Source organism: Pan troglodytes, chromosome 10 (genome assembly GCF_028858775.2).
Source record: "Pan troglodytes isolate AG18354 chromosome 10, NHGRI_mPanTro3-v2.0_pri, whole genome shotgun sequence".
Taxonomy (NCBI): Eukaryota; Metazoa; Chordata; class Mammalia; order Primates; family Hominidae; genus Pan; species Pan troglodytes.
Genome location: NC_072408.2, coordinates 86,774,391 through 86,793,473, shown reverse-complemented (window position 1 = coordinate 86,793,473; position 19,083 = coordinate 86,774,391). Strand labels below are relative to the sequence as shown.

Here is a 19,083-nt window from a genome sequence, read left to right as displayed (position 1 = left end):
TACTTAAATTGTTAGTTCCAGTGGAAAAATTAAAAATTGTAAAAGATGCCTTATTGAACACTTATGAGAATCTGTTTGAAAACATTATTATTTTTATTTGGACTTGCTGGGGAGAGAGCTGGTAGTAAAGAGGAACTGAAACTACCTTCCTGCCACATCTATTCCTCATAGCCACCGCTTGTCATTACTTTCATTTGTACTGCAGAAGCAATTGGTTCTCTCAACCTTCTGGGGGCCCTAAATTGCTCAATGATTAGTCTTCTCTTAGGAAAGTTGTATTCTCTTTCATCTTTGTTTGCAACTGGACTCAATCCATATCTGTTTTGAAAACTTTACTGAAAGAAGTAAAGAAGCAGCCAATACATTCCAACATCCTGAATTTTTTTTAACCTTTTCTTTTAAAGCTATGGCTTCCAAGAGCATTTGGTCTGCTTTCCAAGTTATTGTGGATGACAGCTTTCCAAATATTTTTCCACAGTATAATAAATGTGGACAGCCTTCCAGATGATATTAACTGTGTTCTTGTACCCACTGCCTGGCCACTCAGTCAGTGCCCATTTTTAGGTTACCAAAACCTGTCATTTTTAGGATACAGGTTCACTTGCTATAATAAAACCCCAAAATAACAGTGGTTTAAGCAAAATAGTTTATTTTCATGTAACAATCCAAGTTTAAGCAAAACTTGGCTGGAAGAGCAGCTCCTTGATATTGGGGCCCAGGCTTCTGTCATCTTGTTGTTCTACCGTCCTAAGTAGTTGCCCATGTCAAAAAATGTTCAACATCACATCCACATCCCAGGTAACAGGAAAGAGAAAAGATAAATTGAAGGACATATCTCTCCCTTTTAAAGACATGACCAGGGCCAGGTGTGGTGGCTCACACCTATAATGCTAGCACTTTGGGAAGCTGAGGTGGGTGGATCACCTGGGGTCAGGAGTTCAAGACAGCCTGGCCAACATGGTGAAACCCCATCTCTACTAAAAATTACAAATATTAGCCAGGCATGGTGGCGAGCACCTGTAATCCCAGCTACTCAGGAGGCTGAGGCAGGAGAATCGCTTGAACCTGGGGGGTGGGGGCTGCAGCAAGCCGAGATGGCACCATTGCACTCTAGCCTAGGAGACAGAGCAAGATTCCATCTCAAAACAAACAAAGAAACAAACAAAAAATGACCAGAAGTTGCATACATTACTTATGTTCATATCCATTCGCAAATGTTTGATCATATAGCCACACCTACCTGCAAGGAAGGCTGAGAAATGTCATTTGGTAGGTGGCCATGTGTCCCAGCTAAAAATTTGACTGACTACATACATGGAAAGGGAGAGGGATTGTATATTGTGGGACAAATAGCTGACTCTATTTGCTACAATGTCTGTCAGACAAAGGTCTAATATCCAGAATCTACAAGGAACTTAAGCAAATTTACAAGAAGAAAACAAGCAACCCCATTAAAAAATAGGCAAATGATATGAACAGACAATTTTCAAAAGAAGACATACATGTGGCCAAGAAACATGTGAAAAAAAGCTCAACATTCCTTATTATTAGAGAAATGCAAATCGAAACCACAATGAGATACCATCTCACACAAGCCAGAATGGCAATTATTAAAAAGTCAAGAAACAACAAATGCTCAAAAAATGCGAGCTTGTGGAAGATTAGGAAAGTTTTTACACTGTTGGTGGGAATGTAAATTAGTTCAACCACTGTGAAAGACAGTGTCGCAATTCCTCAAAATTTTAGAACTGGAAATACCATTTGACCCAGCAATCTCATTACTGAGTATATACCCAAAGGAATACAAATCACTCTATTTTAAAGATATATGCACACGTATGTTCACTGCAGCACTATTCACAATAGCAAAGATGGGGAATCAACCCAAATGCCCATCAATGGTAGACTGGATAAAGAAAATGTGGCACATATACACCATGGAATACTATGCAGCCATAAAAAGGAATGAGATCATGTCCTTTGCAGGGACACAGATGAAGCTGGAAATGATCATCCTCATCAAACTAACACAAGAACAGAAAACCAAACACCGCTTGTTCTCACTTAGAAGTGGGAGCTTAACAATGAGAACACATGCACACAGGGAGGGGAACAACACACACGGGGGCTAGTTGGGGGAGGGTGGGGAAGGGGAAGGAGAGCATAAGGAAAAAGAGCTAATCCATGCTGGGCTTAATACCTAGGTGATGGGTTGGTTGATAGGTGCAGCAAACCACCATGGCACACATTTACCTATGTAACAAACCTTCATATCCTGCACGTGTACCCTGGAACTTAAAAATAAAATAAAAAATGTCTGCCAGAAACATTGTATGTTTTACGTATATAATGCCCAAAAAATCATTTGGACTCCTCTAAGTTACTGCAATCACAATAGCTGTCACTTCTTAGGGGCTTGTGATATTATCTGTTCAGTGATATTTCTTTCTGACAAGGCTGAGAATTACTCCTCAAATAATAATTCAGTATAGCGTGAGGTGGTTATATATCATATCAAAAGAACTGCTGAAAGTAGGTAGATCATTGTTCTCTCAAAAGAACCATGACTTGCTTAAAAGGACACTTAAGGAAATATCCATTTTTCTCAAGCTTCTCTTTAAATGACACCGTTATGTCAAGAAAGCCATTTTTCTCCCCCACCTCCTTCCTTTTTTCTTTTCCTCCTGCTTCTCCTTCCTAGATCCGTATCTAACAAACAGTTAAAACGTATCTGATTTGTGCCAGGAACTTTCAAATACTATCCCACTGAAGCCATATAGCAATTACATGAGGCAGAAATGATTATCCCCAATCTACAGATGAGGAAATTGAGACTTAGAGCTTACTGAATAGCTCAAGATCGCATCAGTAAGTTATACAACTACAATCCGATTCCAATTATATTTCCCCACTACACCATGGTAGTGGCTTGTTAAAAACTTCCAGGAAGCCCTACATCTCTGTTTCAGCCTAAAACAGGTGATGTGTGTGATGAAGTAGCTTTCTGTGGGAGTGTCAAACATTGCAATCCAATAGATCAAGAAATGACAAAGTGTAGCAGGTGTGAAGAGTAATTGTAGACCATATGGCAGGTACTGCTTGCTGTCATTCAATATGGATGCATTCCTTCTTCCTTAGTACCAGAACCTCTGATTTAGCTGGGCAGAAAGCTGACCAACTCATTTGCACCTATACAGGACCAGTATAAGCAGAATTTTTCTGTACATCATATATAATAGAAAGTATTCTTAAGGGAAAGAGGCATGATCTCCTATTTATGAAAGTTGGAATGTAAACATGATTTTGGAACATGTTATGGGTTAAATTGTTACAACCTCCTCCTTCCCCACAAAAAAAGCTGAAATCGTAATCCCCAGTACCTGTGAATGTGACCTTATTTGAAAACAGGTCTTTATAGGTTTAACCAAGTTAAGAAGAGGTCATTATATTTCCAGAAGAAGAAATATAAGAAGAGGAAAATTGAAACACACAGACAGGGAGAATGCCATGTGAAGACACAAAGACAGGCACAGAGGGCAGATGATGTGGAGAGACACAGACAGAACAAAGTCATGTGATGACAGAGACAGAAATAAAAGCAATGGATCTGCCAGCCAAGGAAATCAAGGAATGCCAGCAAAGACCATAAGCTAGAAGAGGCAAAGAAGTAGCATCTCCCACATTCTTCAGAGAAAACCTTGGTGATGGCAAGGCCTTACTGAGAGGTGACACTGTGCTGGCAGCCCTCCTTCGCTCTCGGTGCCTCCTCGGCCTCGGCACCGATTCTGGCTGTGCTTGAGGAGCCCTTCAGCCCGCCACTGCACCGTGGGAGCCCTTCTCTGGGCTGGCAGAGGCCGGAGCCGGCTCCCTGGACTTGCGGGCAGGTGTGGAAGAAGCACGGGCGGGAACCCGGGCGGGAACCAGGACTGCAGCGGCGCTTGCGGGCCAGCTAGAGTTCCGGGTGGGCGTGGGCTTGGCGGGCCCAGCACTCGGAGCGGCCCGCGGGCCCTGCCGGCCCCAGGCAATGAGGGGCTTAGCACTCGGGCCAGCAGCTGCGGAGGGTGCGCCGGGTCCCCCAGCAGTACTGGCCCACCGGCGCTGCACTCAATTTCTCGCCGGGCCTTAGCTGCCTCCCGGCGGGGAACGACTCGGTACCTGCAGCCCGCCATGCCTGAATCTCCCCGCTCTCCCCGCCGTGGACTCGTGCGCCGCCTGAGCCTCCCCGACAAGCGCCGCCCCCTGCTCCACGGCATCCGGTGCCATCGACCACCCAAGGGCTGAGGAGTGCGGGCGCATGGTGCGGGACTGGCAGGCAGCTCCACCTGTGACCCCTGTGCGGGATCCACTGGGTGAAGCCAGCTGGGCTCCTGAGTCTAGTGGGGACTTGGAGAACCTTTATGTCTAGCTAGGGGATTTAAATACACCAATCAGCACCCTGTCAAAACGGACAAATCCGCTCTCTGTAAAACAGCCCAATGGGCTCTCTGTAAAATGGACCAATCAGCAGGATGGGGTGGGGGGGGCGGGGGGTGGCCAGATGAGAGAATAAAAGCAGGCTGCTGGAGCCAGCAGTGGCAACCCTTGGGTCTCTTTCCTCTGGGTGGGAGCTTTGTTCTTTCGCACTTTGCAATAAATCTTGTTGCTGCTTGCTTTCTGGGTCCACCCTGACTTTATGAGCGGTAACACTCACTGCAAAGGTCTGCAGCTTCAGCTTCACTCCTGAAGCCAGGGAGACCACAAATCCACCGGGAAGAAAGAACAACTCCTAGAGGCCCCGCCTTAAGAGCTGTAACGCTCACTGCGAAGGTTTGCAGCTTCACTCCTGAGCCAGGAAGACCATGAACCCACCAGCAGGAAGAAACTCCCAACACACCCGAACATCAGAAGGAACAAACTCTGGACAGGCCGCCTTTAAGAACTGTAACACTCACCGCGAGTGTACGTGGCTTCATTCTTGAAATCAGTGAGACCAAGAACCCACCAATTCCGGACACATTACCATTGAACTTTCAGCCTCCAGAGCTACGATAACAAATTTCTGTTATTTTAAACCACCTAGCTTGTAGCACTGTATTTACTTAGAGTCAGAGTCTCACTCTGTCACTCAGGCTGGAGTACAGTGGCGTGATCATAGCTCACTGCAGCCTCAGTCTCCCAGGCTCAACTGATCCTCCCACCTCAGCCTCCTGAGTAGCTGGGAGTACAGGTGTGCACCATCACGCCTGGCTAAAGGTATACATATTTAACATATATATTATATTAGTATATATTATATATCATTTAATACATAATACTATATATTACATATAATCATATAGTATGTATAAATATATATTTATGTTTATATTTTTTTAAAAAATAGAGATGGGGTCTCACTATGTTGACCAGGTGGGTCTCAAACTCCTGACCTCAAGCAATTCTCCCATCTTGGTGTCCCAAAGTGCTGGGATTACAGGCATGAGCCACCACTCCTGGCCTAAAAATCTTTTTTTGTAGAGATAGGGGTCACCTTAGGTTGCCCAGGCTGGTCTCAAACTCCTAGGTTCAGGTGATCCTCCCGCCTTGGCCTCCCAAAGTGCTGTGATGTGATTACATGTGTGAGCCACTGCACCTGGTCTGTAGGACTTTATTACAGCAGCCCTGAGAAATGAATACAGTGTCCAGTCATCTTGGATTATGAGATGGCTTGCTACAGATGTCAGAACACAAGATACGGGCCTTGGTGACTGCCTGGAATACAGCTCTGGATAAGCTCTCGTCTGGGGAGGTTTACATAGTAAAGAAACAAGTTAGAGTCTTGAAGCAAGTGTCATTTAGGGTTTCTATTACTCACAGATAAACCTAATTCTGATACAAGCCATATACCTCTTCTACTAGGTGCTACCAAAGGCTGTGGTACCTAATTCTAGTCTTCATTGACTAGCCTGGTTCTCCACTTATGTGGAAATTGTTGGAAATTTGATAAAGCTAATTATATGTTCTAGCTTTGTCAAGGAAGACAGTAAAATTAAGATAGTTCTTTAGGATTGCTGGAAACTAGAGGCAAATGCCTCCAGGGTTGAAATCATGGGTTATTATGATTAAAAATGATACTTGCATAGCACAATGGATGAAAGCACAGACTGTGATATCAAATACCCCCGGAAACCAATTCCAACTCTATGGCCCCGGAAACCAATTCCAACTCTATGCCTCACTAGCCATCTAAGTGATTTTGAATAAGTTATTTCACATCTCTACTCCTCAGGTTTCTCATATATAAAATAGATGATAAAAAGGGCATGTTAACGAATTGCTTAATTTATGATGAAAAGCATGAGTGAGATGATGATAATGACCTTATAGACTGAAGAGGGTATTAAAGGAGAAATATACATAAAGTGTTTAAAACAGTTACAGACACATAGTAAGTTTCTGCCTGTCACCAGTAGAGGGTCTTGACTGCAAGTTTTCCAAGTTGTTGGCATTTTGAACAAAGAACTGGACAAAACGCCCAGCAAAGCAAAGAAAGAATGAAGCAACAAAAGAACAAAAGCAGAGATGTATTGAAAATGAAAGTACGCTCCACAGTGTGGGAGGGGCCCCAACAGCTGCTTAAGGGCCAGGATACAGAATCTTCTTGGGTCCAAATACCCACTAGAAGTTTCCCATTGACCACTTCATACTCACCTCATGTAAATGAAGTGGTAGCCCGCAATCAGTCTGATTGGTTGCAGAAAGCAGCCAACCAGAGGCTGAAGTGAAATTATAAAGTTCACACTCCTGTGCAAACATTGCTTTTTGCAACCAATCAGAGGCTAAGGTGAGTTACAAAGTTATACCTCTATGCAAACAAAGACTCCGCCCGCAATCAGTCTGACTGGTTGTGGACAGCAACCATTCAGAGGCTGGAGTGAAGTTACAAAGTTGCAAACGAAGACTGACAGTATGATTTGTTGCCGACAGCCAATTTCCCATCTGCCGCCCAGAAAAGATGGGAGGTTTGCAAAGGGAGTAGCCTCTGGTCCTTTTGTTACTTAGGCATGGAAAGTTAGGGTTTTCCTTTCTTTTTAGTTCTAGGAAGTCGGCAAGAAACAGCCTTAGGTTCCCTGCCTCTAGACCCTATTCTCCTGCCTCATTCCCACCTAGGGCTTTTGCACATGTATTTCCATTGCCATGGATGTTCTTTTAACATCATCAGACTCCAGCAAAGACACACTTTGTGTCTGGTTAATTCACATTCACTCTATAATCTCAGCTCAAAGTTCATCCCTTCATAAAACCCTGTCTTGGTCTCCCCTAAAATTCAGCCGCATATCACTTTATGATTTTTTATCATAGCTATTAGTAAAATTTGATCTAGGATAATTATTAGTGTTATTATTTGCTTGATTTCTGTCTTAACTTCTAGGCTAGCACTACTCACAGTGTGGTCTCAAAGCTCACGAGTGCTTGTCTGCAAACTATTTATTACTCATCATCCAGGAGATAAATACAGAAACTAGATTAAGTATTTAGAAACTTGTATAACAATTTGACATAGTATTCTGAGCTTGTATTTTGTATGTTTGATTTTTTGTTTGTTTTTCTAAAAACTCATTTTTATAAAAAGCTAGAAAACATGTCTACAATAATTTTTTAAGTTTTTAACTATCTTTCATTACAGATTGTTCAAGAAGCATGGTTTAGGCCAAGGATTAGCAAACTCTCTCTGTAAATGGTGAAATAGTAAATGTTTTGGGATTTTCAGGTCACATAGCCTCTGTTGCAACTATGTAACTCTGACTTTGTAGCATAAAAGCAGCCATAGGTAATGCACAAAAGAATGAATATGGCTGTGTTTCAATAAAACTTTATAGTCAAAAACAGATGGTGGGCCAGATTTGACCCACGGGGTGTAGTTTGCCAACACCTGTTACAGGCCATAAACTCCTGAGGGCAGATATCTCATTTGTTTTATTCATCATTGTCTTTCAATGCCTATGACATCCCTCACATAATGGGTATTCAATAAATATTTATTAAAAGTTAGTCTAATCTCTAAAAGGGGTGCAGAACTTGCTTGAATTGACATGGAGGTCATATGTCCAAGGCCACCAAGCCATGGATGACCATGAAAAGGATGTTAACTGCCTGGTTAGTAAGATTTTTTTTAAACTATGGATGTTCTAAGGATCAAATACATTCTGGGGAGCAATGATAATCACCAGTTGCTTGAAGAAAGAGGATGTTGGCAATTGGCTGGGTATTAAGGAAGCTGTGAGAGTTTGGGAGGAATAGTAGTGGGAGATAAAAAGTTCATGTAATATACTGCTTAGGTGGGGTTAGAGAGCATGAGGGAGAGGTGGTAATGACCCAGAAAGTGGCAGCTTCCTCTGCTTAAAAACCTTTGATGATACCACAGGCACATGAGGAAGGCTGCAAATTCTATTTCAAGGCAGCTCTGAGCCTGGTGAGTAGATAGCACAAGCAAAGCTCACCCTCCTGGAGAGAAAAAAATATGGATAAGAAGTAGTCATTAAAATTAAGTTGTGTCAGACATGCCAAAGGAATACTGTGGTGATCTGATCCCTTTATGAATCTTTGATGAATGTGTGGAGATCACAACTAGTGGGCAATGGAACAATATCGGAATGGTGGTAGATAAATGGAAGGAAATATTATCATGTTAGAAACCTCAGAAAAAGTATAAATAATGGCCGAGTTCAGCAGAGAAATCAATTACTCCAAGATGTCCCTTCTCCAAAAGGCCTATTTCACTATGACAAAAAAAAAAAATGTGTATTCTTAATATTAAACTTATGGTGAATTTAAAAAAAAAAAACTTCAGAGGACCCTGAGATCAAGTCCAAAATCATATGATCTACATATAAGGTTCTTCATCATTTGATTCCAATCTATCTTTCTAGCCACATCATGCCAAGAACCCTTTTCCCAACATAGTATATGTTTCCCAACATAGTATATTTCTAGAACCACACCAGGTCATTCACTGTTTCCCTCAACATGCCCTGCAGTTTCACAGCTCAGTGCCTTTGCTCTAGCTATTCACTGCCCTACAATGCCTTTCTTTTCCTCTCCATCCAGCACATTCTTATCACCCTTTGAGACATAGTTCAAACATCATTTATACTGTTGAAGCCTTCATGACTCACTTATCCAGGAGACAATTTGTCTCTCATTCCACTATGATTTGCCATTACATTATATCCTAATTATTTGTTTGCATGTCTGCCTTTGGGCTGAGACAGAGAGGCCCTTGAAAGCTACTTTTAATATTCTGTTGCTTAATTAAGCAAATTGACAAAAATGCAAATAGCTCGTGATGCTGCGTTTAAAGCAATTATAGCAGTATTTTGTTCTGCATACTATCTTACTGTTTTCCTTCTGCATTGACTCCCTCACAGCTAAATCTATTTTGCTACTTTAGGACCCAGACACAGAAAACATCCCTATGAAAGGCTGATAAGCTTATCTGAAGAAAAAAAGAAAGAAAAACGAAAGGAAGGAAGGAAAGAAAAAAGAAAAGATGAAAGAAAAAAAAAGAGGTGGGGGGTGCCAAGGTTGTATACCCAAATCCACAAAGAACATTTAGAGAAATTTTCAATGCCATGTGCATTTGGTTAACTTGCATTTAACTGTCCAACACAATGTAATTTCAGTCATCATACTCCAAATTCAGTGCATTTCCTTAGGAAGCAAAACAATCTATTTTTTTTCTCTATGGACAGAATGTTTTTGACAACTGAAACTTGACACATAATAATGTTAGTTAAACCCAATTTCTAGTTCTTTCAAAATAAATTCCCAAATATTGTGTTTACAATAGAGTTAGGATCCCAGAGACTAATAGACCCATCAGGGGACTATAAAGGAACCCAATTGGTTTCTTTTCTTTTTTTTCTTTCTGTTTTCTTTTTTCTCTGTGTTTCCTTCTTTCTTTCTTTCATTCTTCCTTCCTTCTTTCTTTCCTTCCTTTTCTTTATCTCTTTCTGCCTTTCCTTCTTTCTTTGTAGTCTCTATGAAATAGTTTAATAGCAAAATTAAAGACAAAATTCAAAAGCTGTTTGAGGTTTCATGGAACATACTCAAAAGTTGTTAGCACCAAAATGAAACAAGTTGGATGTTGCATTTAAATATACATCATTCTGAACTTGAACTTTTGACATTTTATTTCATAATAAATTTTGAAGAAGTAGACTCATTATTCTCAAGTTTTTCTCATTTAAAACAGATATCAAGGTACAAGTTTTCATTTTGTAAATCAATCTGACCCCTCAAACAAAGTGAAATCTGATGCTAATTTTCAAATGGCCATGCTTATTCAACTATTTTCTGAACAAGATGCCCTGTTAGACATGGGGAAAGACAATAAAAAGTTAGTCTTACATGTCTTGAGACTCTACCAGCTATGTTCCAGTCAGCAGCAGGAAAAAAAGAGGGAGTAAGGGTTGGCCTCTAGTAAGAGACTCATCTACAGAAGTGGGGCAGACATTCAGATTCAACTCAGCTACAGAGATGTCCCAGTGAGTTGGCAATAGTCAGTATCTGGAACATTGCAACAATTTGGGGTAGCATAGGAAAGTAGTTCCTCAGGTGGTCTTTACAAGGAAATAAGTCACAGATGGGGTCTTGCTGTTGCCTAGGCTGGTCTCAAACTCCTGGCCTCAAGCGATTCTCCCACCTTGACTTCCCAAAGTGCTGCGATTACAGGCATAAGCCACTGCACCTAGCCTGGAACACTCTTAATCATGAGATGCCTAGTGACTATAGACCAGTTTCCCAAGAGTTTACAGAAAAGTAAAGAGAGCCAGTAAATCAGGTCAGTAGTACCAGCGAAGTCAGACAATTGATGCAGTCATAATCTAAATCTCTAGTATCAAATAAGAGTAAGGCAAAGTGTCAGGTTTTCAGAGAATAGACAAGTTACATACAGTGACAGGACCCAGCTATCAAGGTGGATAACCCATCATTAGAACTGAGGCACAAAGTCAGAAACCAATTTAGGAACAAAAATCATGATGCTGCATCATAGAATTCTTTAGATGACTCTCGCCTCTTTTCAATATTGGCCCTGAAGGCTGGAGTGAGGTTGAGGATGCCTTGGGATTCAAATGCAATGACAGGGGGTGTCAGGGAGGAGGCAGCGGGGGGTGAGGGTGGGTGTATTGCAAAAATCCAGCAAACAGTTCTGAGAATTGGTCCCTACCCTCATGACTTACACTGCAAGACTGAGAAGGGGAAGAGGTGGATGGTACTCAAGAGGAAAGTTACTTCATGGATAGACTTCATGGATATTCAGTTGGCAAGAACAAAAGCTATCCCCTACAATGAGTTTCAACACATTGCTGTTGCCTAAGGGATACAGAGTAAAAAAAGGATGGTATGTGTTCTGAGATATTTAAGCTACAGATCTGTTCAAAATAATTAACTTATATGGGATTTATGTGGACTTCAATGTATTGGACAGGATTAAAGCCTTCACAGTTTCATTGAAAGTTCTAAGTGAACTTTGGATTGATGATTGAATCTCATGTATAAATTCAGTAATGAACTTTACTCTCAATTTCCCTCTCTATCTGCCTAATGAAACCTAAAGTATAAAGTTATAAGCAAATATTTATGGCTCATAGTATAGCGCGAGTGGTTCAAGAACTTGTGACCTATTTTTGCTAGTACTGCAAGGCCAGTTAAGCTAATCAATGGCACCAAGAAAAAAGACATATTTATGGTCAAACTTATGGCCATTGGCCATCAGGTCCAGGAGTAGAGAATAAACTTATTCCATGATAGCAACCACCAAAGCCTAGGACTATGATCCCAAAATAATCCCCACCTTCACTTTACAGCCATTATGGATTTCATCATTAGCTAATAGCTTAAATTTTAGTTCTCAATCCAAAAGAATTTTTTTTCAAAATCATACTTTCTTTTCTAACTGCGAGTTGAGACCCAAAAGTGGGTTATAAAATCAGTTCAGTGGATTGGGACCAGAAGTTTAATTAAACAGAAAAGAATAAAATAGAATTGAAAAACAAAGAAGAAAAGAAAGAAACTTTTGTTTTAAGTGTATGTGTATGTGCTAGGTCTCAATATTAAATACATTTCTTTATGTGAATTACAGTTAAAATGTAGACATAGATATGTAAATGTAGACATAGATATAGACCTGTATTTATGAAATAAATGACTAGGTAATTTTCGCCAAAATACTATAACCAACCCCATGGGAGATACCATCCTCCAGATTTTTGTGCATCTACAAAAAATATAATCACAATAAAATGACTACCTTTGATAGCAGGGATAACTAAAAGTTAAAACAGATAGAACAGATTACCTAACAGATAGAACAGATTACCTAAATTTTCATGCAAAGTTTGAAAGACAAACTTAAGTCAAACTTCTTCAAACTTAATTTTCTCATGTTAAAAAAGTCAGGATAATTTAAAAGAATATCTAAGTTCTCAAAATACTTGATTCTGTTCTATTCTATTCTATTCTATTCTATTCTATTCTATTCTATTCTATTCTATTCTATTCTATTCTATTCTATTCTTCTGTTCTGCCAGCCCCAAACCTGAGTATAGTCATTCGCTTGCATCCATTTCTAATATAGATGTTTTTGGTACAAAATATTTACAAATGTCTTTTTCATTTTAACAAAGTTTCTTTCTTCTGCCATACAATGAATTACCATTCAACAAAGAAAATATGGAAGAAAGAAAAATCACTCTTAAGCCTACCATTTAAAGCAAATAGTGAATATTTTTCTAAGCAGGGTAAATTATTCAATACTTTCCAAAGGATTAACTTATCAGGACAAGTTAAGAGATCACAATATGTAGGGTCTTCTGTTTGACTTTTATCTTTAAGTTATGGAAATATGCTTTCTGTTAAAATGAAGAGCAAATCAGTATAGCATTATAGTGTCAACCTTTGCTTTGGCAGAAATAGCCACTGATAATTTTGGAGTAGGGGTGAATGCTGGAATTCCTTTTAACTAGAGTATCAGCTGCATAATTCTCTTCTGATCTCACACTCACTTGTGCCGATCTTCCATTTTCCCTGCCCAGGCATGCAGTGGAAAGAGATCAGAAGAGAATTCTCACAAGGAGGCAGTTTGAACCTCCACTCCCATTCTGCTCAAACTCCAGTTTAAAGATAGAAATGAAATCTAAGCAGGGTGTGGTTGCACTGTGGGATGTGAGTTTGGCCAGAGCCTTAGCATTGTTATCTCATCTGTTTAACCCACTCCCTGAGCTCTCAAAGTCCTGTCTCTGATTCATTCTTTCTTAACCCTCTGAACCTTGAACACAAAGAGCTGGCATTTTAGAACTGGATCAGAGTAGCAAGTACCATCTAAATCCAGAGTCTTTGTTATGGCCCATAAGCTCCTACATTCTCAGGCCTCTGTCTATCCCTGCGACTTCCTCTCCCGCCAGCCTCCCCTTTCATGCACTGCCCTCCTTGCAGGTTTCAAACAGATCCAGCATGCTTCTGTGGCACATGCTCTTCTCTCTGCCTGCAAAGCTTGTCCCGTAGGTTTCTGCGTGACCTAATTCAGATCTTGCTCTATTTGTCTTCATAGTACTTATCATTATTCCCATGGTTATTTCTATTTGTTCATTTATCTCTGTCTCTGAATATATAGAATATAAGCTTATGAGGGCAGCAATTTTGTTTTGTTCACTGCTACATCTCCAGCACCTAACACAATGCTTAACAGACAGCAAATATTTGTTGATTAAATGAATGGATCTAAGCAGAAAGAAAAGCCGGGTGATGACTGGATATAGAGGTAAGCAGTGTCAAGCAGGATACAAATCAAATCCCAAAGATAAGATGACTAAAAGTCCAAGAATCTGCCCTTCTGTCTTTCCGTTAAGTGATTTAGTGCTCTTCTGCCCACAGCCACAATAATGAAATAAGAAGATTCCCTACTCTAAGCTGGTGGAATATTTCCAAGCATTGCTCACCACCACTTAATCGGAACCTCTCCTCTCTTCAAGTGCCCCTTCTCCATTTTATTTGGCTTTGAATCCAGACTCCCTTTCTTCACCCTAGTGACTCAGTGTGAACCAGACCTGAGTGTGGCAGTTCCCGCAATGTTGCTTCTAGTAGTTACTTCTGGTTTAAGATCCTGTGAGCAAACAGCCTAGCCCCTCTCAGCCAGTCCAGGCATTCAGGACCCTGCTGTTGCCATCTCCAACCCCCAACCCAGCCCTCCTTTTCCTACTTCCAGCTTCTTTAGAGAGAACAGGCTTTCCACACTGGCTGCCACCATACCTGGGGATTTACTACTCTATTTGTCAATCATGTGAGCCAATAAATTTCTTTTAAAAATCAAAACAGACCAGACACGGTGGCTCATGCCTGTAATCTCCATGCTTTGGGAGGCCGAGGCAGGAGGATCACTTGAGCCCAGGAGCTTGAGACCAGTCTGGACAACATAGGGAGACCCTGTATCTACAAAAGAAAAAAATGTTTTTTTCAATTAGCTGGGGGTGGTGGCTGATACCTGTAGTCCCAGGTACTTGGGAGGCTAAGGTGGGCGGATCACTTGAGCCCAGGAGGTCAAGGCTGCAGTGAGCTGTGATTGTGCCACTGCACTCCAGCCTGGGTGACAGAGCAAGATCTTGTATCAGAAAAAAAAAAAAAAGAAGAAACAGAGAGAGAGAGGGAGGAAGAAAGAAAGAAAGAAAAAGAATGAAAGAAAGAAAGAAAGAAAGAGAAAGAAAAAGAGAGAAAGAGAAATAGAAAGGAAAGAAGAGAGAAAGAGAGAGAAAGGAAGGAAGAGGGAAAGAGAGAGAAAGAGAAAGAAAGACAGAAGAAAACAGGAAGGAAGGAAGGAAGGAACAAAGGAAAAGAAAATTGATTTTTTTCAGTTGAAGGATAATAAAATCCAACACAAATTCTTTTATGCTAAAAATAACATAACTGAGTAGCCCAGGTTTAGATCTGGGGTTAGAAGCAGCTCAAAGGAGGGTCCAGATATTATTATCAGGACATAGTCTCTTCATTTTTTCCTTTGAATGACTTCATTCTCAGATCACCAGCACCTCCCAGGGCTAAATGCTTTCTCAGTCACATCCAGCAGAAAAAGTGGGAAATCGTCCACACACACGAATTGAGGGAAAGGAATCACTGGAGTTAAGCTAATGTAAAGTACTAACTGTCTGAAGACTCTTGCAGAGTGGCTTGGTGTCAGCTTTACAGTAACCAACTGTGCCATGGGGGAAGGGAGAAATTCACCACTTGGAAATCTGTTGAAGTTCTTTCCTAGAAGGAGTGTGAGTGAACGTTGGGATCCATAAACAATAAAAGTTCACTACAAAGAAGCAGCAGACCCAGGCACGAGGGTGCCACCCTGAGTCAGGCAGTCTTGCAGCAAGGAACCAGACATGAGGTCTAGATATGGTTCCAGTCCCTGGGAGCATTTATGGGAGTAAGGCAATGCTGAACAACTTGGAGTATGGACTGGGAAGTATGATACAGTCATGAGCCAAGAGGATTAAGAACTGTTGCTAACACTAAGAAAAGGGGCAATATCTCAGATAATGTTAAAGTGACACCAGCCTCAAGGCTGATTTGATATTAAGCTCGCAAATGCTTCCTTGAATAAGAACATGGTTGGTTTTAGTGAAGTCGAGGATGTGGTAGCATTCAGAGAGGAATTAGGGGATGTAAGAGTATTTAAGATGCTAGATGAAGAACGATCAGGATAACGATAAGGTTCAGAGTGTCACCATGAAGACCCATTTATTATTCTTTTACTATCCTAGGTCTTCAATATCTCCTCCAGTACTAGCACTTTATCTTTAATCAAGCTTCAGACTCTTAAACTGTGTGTTTGACATATGTACAAAGATATGCCACAAGTACCCCAACTTCAGCTCCTTGCCCCAATCAATTCCACATTTCCTCCAAACCTGGTTTTTCTCTTGTCTTGCCAATCTCAATTAATAGCACCTTCATCTAAGCCTGTTCATCACCTCTTTCTCTCTCTGTTCATCATCTCTTTCTCTTTCTATCTGTATTTCTCCTTTCATCTTATCAATCATTAAATCCTGCCTCTTAAACCTCCTATGTATTGCTCAACTCCATCCCCTTCCCTCAGACTGTTGCCCTGATTCAGGCCCTCATTATCTTTTGTACTTAAATTTTCTCCAAACTGGATTCCCTACTTGGAGATGCACACTCATGAAAACCATAGTCCACATAATTCTTCTGTGTTTCTACAGCATTCTGTGCCTGCTTCCTACTTTACATTTGCAATATCATATTGCAATTATGGGTTTATGTGTCTGTCCCACTAACTATTACTGACTTTCTCAAAGGTGAAAATTCATCTTTGAATCCTTAGTACCTAACACAGCGTCTATTGAGTGGACCAAATCATCCAGTGTTTATACACATAAATACGTTCAACTCTCTGCTAGTCATATAACCATACACAAAACATCATTATGAGTGCCTTGCTCTGGGAGCATTCCATGAAGAATTTTGTCTAGGTACTTACAGTACAGTAGATCTGAATTAGAAATAAATTCAGAATTTCACAAATTAGAATAAATTAAATTAGCCTGGTGTGGTGGTGCATGCCTGTGGTCCCAGCTGCTCAGGAGGCTGGGGCAGGAGGATCGCTTGAGCCTGGGAGGCAGAGGTTGCAGTGAGCCAAGATTGTGCCACTGTACTCCAGCCATGGGTGACAAGAGCGAGACCCTGTCTCAAAAAAAAAGAATAAGAATAAATTATATAGATAAATCAGGATGAATTATACAAATAAATTTGAATAAAACAGAGAAAATTCTACTTTACTGGAATCTTTTACTGAGAGTACATGATACACTTTCTTTTTTTTTTTTTTTTTTTTTTTTTTTCTGAGACAGAGTCTCACTCTTGTCACCCAGGCTGGAGTTCAATGGCATGATCTCAGCTCACTGCAACCTCTGCCTGCCCAGTTCAAGTGATTCTTTTGCCTCAGCCTCCCGAGTAGCTGGGATTACAGGCACCCACCACCATGCTAATTTTTGTATATTTGTTAGAGATGGGGTTTCACCATGTTGGCCAGGCCGGTCTCGAACTCCTGACCTCAGGTGATCCACCCACCTCGGCCTCCCAAAGGGCTGAGATTACAGGTGTGAGCCACAGCACCCAGCCTGAGCCACTGCGACCAGCGGATACACTTTCATTAGTAATTTACTGATGCAATGGCCTGTGGTTCTGTAATATGTATATTATTATCTGTGAAGATCAAAGAAAACATTCCAAGTTTGGGCTGTCTCCCTCAATTATAATTATTGATAGCCTACTTTGCACCATCACTCTGAAGAAGAGCCAGAGAATCTTTGGGTGTCAATTTAAAACACTACCATCATAGTCTAACTTCATGTAAGTAATCAGTCAGAAACTCCAAGTAGAGAAAGTAGCATTCTTATCATAAGCAGACAATAAACTTTCTTCTGAATTTTTTGATTAATAGTCTTAGGTACATGTAATCATTTTGGCTCACCTACTTAAATGATACTTTGATTATGTAAGATAGTGAAATTTTAAATCATGTTACTAGGTTACAACATATGTTTATCATTGTTTTGATTGTGATATGTGACCTGATTATTCAAACAGGAGACCGGCTTTATTCAAACAGGAGATATTACATAATATGTTTATAGGTATATGCTTTATAGTAAAATTGCTCAGATGAATCTAATGATAGGCTTTAATTTAATAATAAATTTTTCTGAATGTGCTGCCTTCTTCCTCTTCTTTGCAAGAAAGTTAACTTGAAAATACATAAATTTAGGCTTGGCGTGGTGGCTCACACCTATAATCCCAGCACTTTGGGAGGCTGAGGAGGGCAGATCACCTGAGATCAGGAGTTTGAGACTAGCCTGGCCAAATGGTGAAACCCTGTCTCTACTAAAAGTACAAAAAAATTAGCTGGGCATAGTGGTTGATGGCGCACACCTGTAGTCTTAACTACTCAGGAGGCTGAGGCAGGAGAATCGCTTGAGCTCAGGAGGCAGAGGTTGCACTGAGCCAAGATTGTGCCATTGCAGTCCAGCCTGGCCAACAAGAGAGAAACTCAATCTCAAAATGAATAAATAAATAACTACAAATAAATAAATAAAATACAGAAATTTTATCATTTTTAAAAGGTAATGGCATTATTTATACATTTTTAGATACTGTGACTAAAATCCCTTTCTAAGTAATATTTTTGTCCTTCTTTTCAAAAAGTAAGTATCAAATTAGAGAATGTTTATCTTGTAACTCCAGTGAATAACTTAGATGCAATACTAATGGGTCGGGTGGGGTGGCTCACACCTGTAACCCCAGCACTTTGGGAAGCCAAGGCAGGAGGATTGCTTGAGGCCAGGAGTTTGAGACTGGTCTTGGTAATGTGGGGAGACTTCTGTCTCTACAAAAAAATTTTTTTTTTAATTAGCTGGGCATGGTGGTGCACAACTATAGTCCCAGCGACCTGAGGGGCTAAGGTGGGAGGATCGCTTGAGCCCAGGAGATTCAGGCTGCCGTGACCTATGATCGTGTCACTGCAGTCCAGCCTGAGTAACAGAGCAAAACCCTGTCTCAAAAAAGAGAAAGAAAGAAAGAAAAAAAGAAAGAGAGAAAGGGAGACAGGGAGGAAAGGAGGAAAGGAGGAAGGGAAGGGAGGGAGGGAGGGAGGAAGGAAGGAATGAAGGAACGAAGGAAGGAAGGAAGGAAAGAAGGAAGGCAAGGAAGGGGAATTTGCTCAAGATACAGCCTTGGTGTTGTGTGATGAAAAGACTCTAGGAGATGAATGCTTTACAGAAATAAATGATCCAAAGTTTAACCAAAGGGTCATCAAGAACAAAAAAAAAGGGTGGGGGGAAGAAATAAAACTGCACAAGTTAGAGGTAATGTTGTTTTGAGAGGTATATTTCAGAAATAACCAAATATGCAAAATGCATTATGAAGTCATTTCAAAAAATTTCAAGCTTGGTTCTTTGAAAATAATACACAGCCTTGTGTATTATTTTGTGTTTACTTTCTCTAAAGTAAATACAAAATGTGTTTATCTTGTAAAACTTTATTAATCTGTTTAATGATGTATGC

At 40.6% G+C, this 19,083-nt stretch overlaps 1 pseudogene; it reads left to right on the top strand.

Moving 5' to 3' along the window:
- Positions 1 to 8,453: 8,453 nt before the first annotated feature.
- LOC107967778 (small nuclear ribonucleoprotein G-like) lies at positions 8,454 to 8,671 on the top strand (annotated as a pseudogene).
- The last annotated feature ends 10,412 nt before the right edge of the window (positions 8,672 to 19,083 follow it).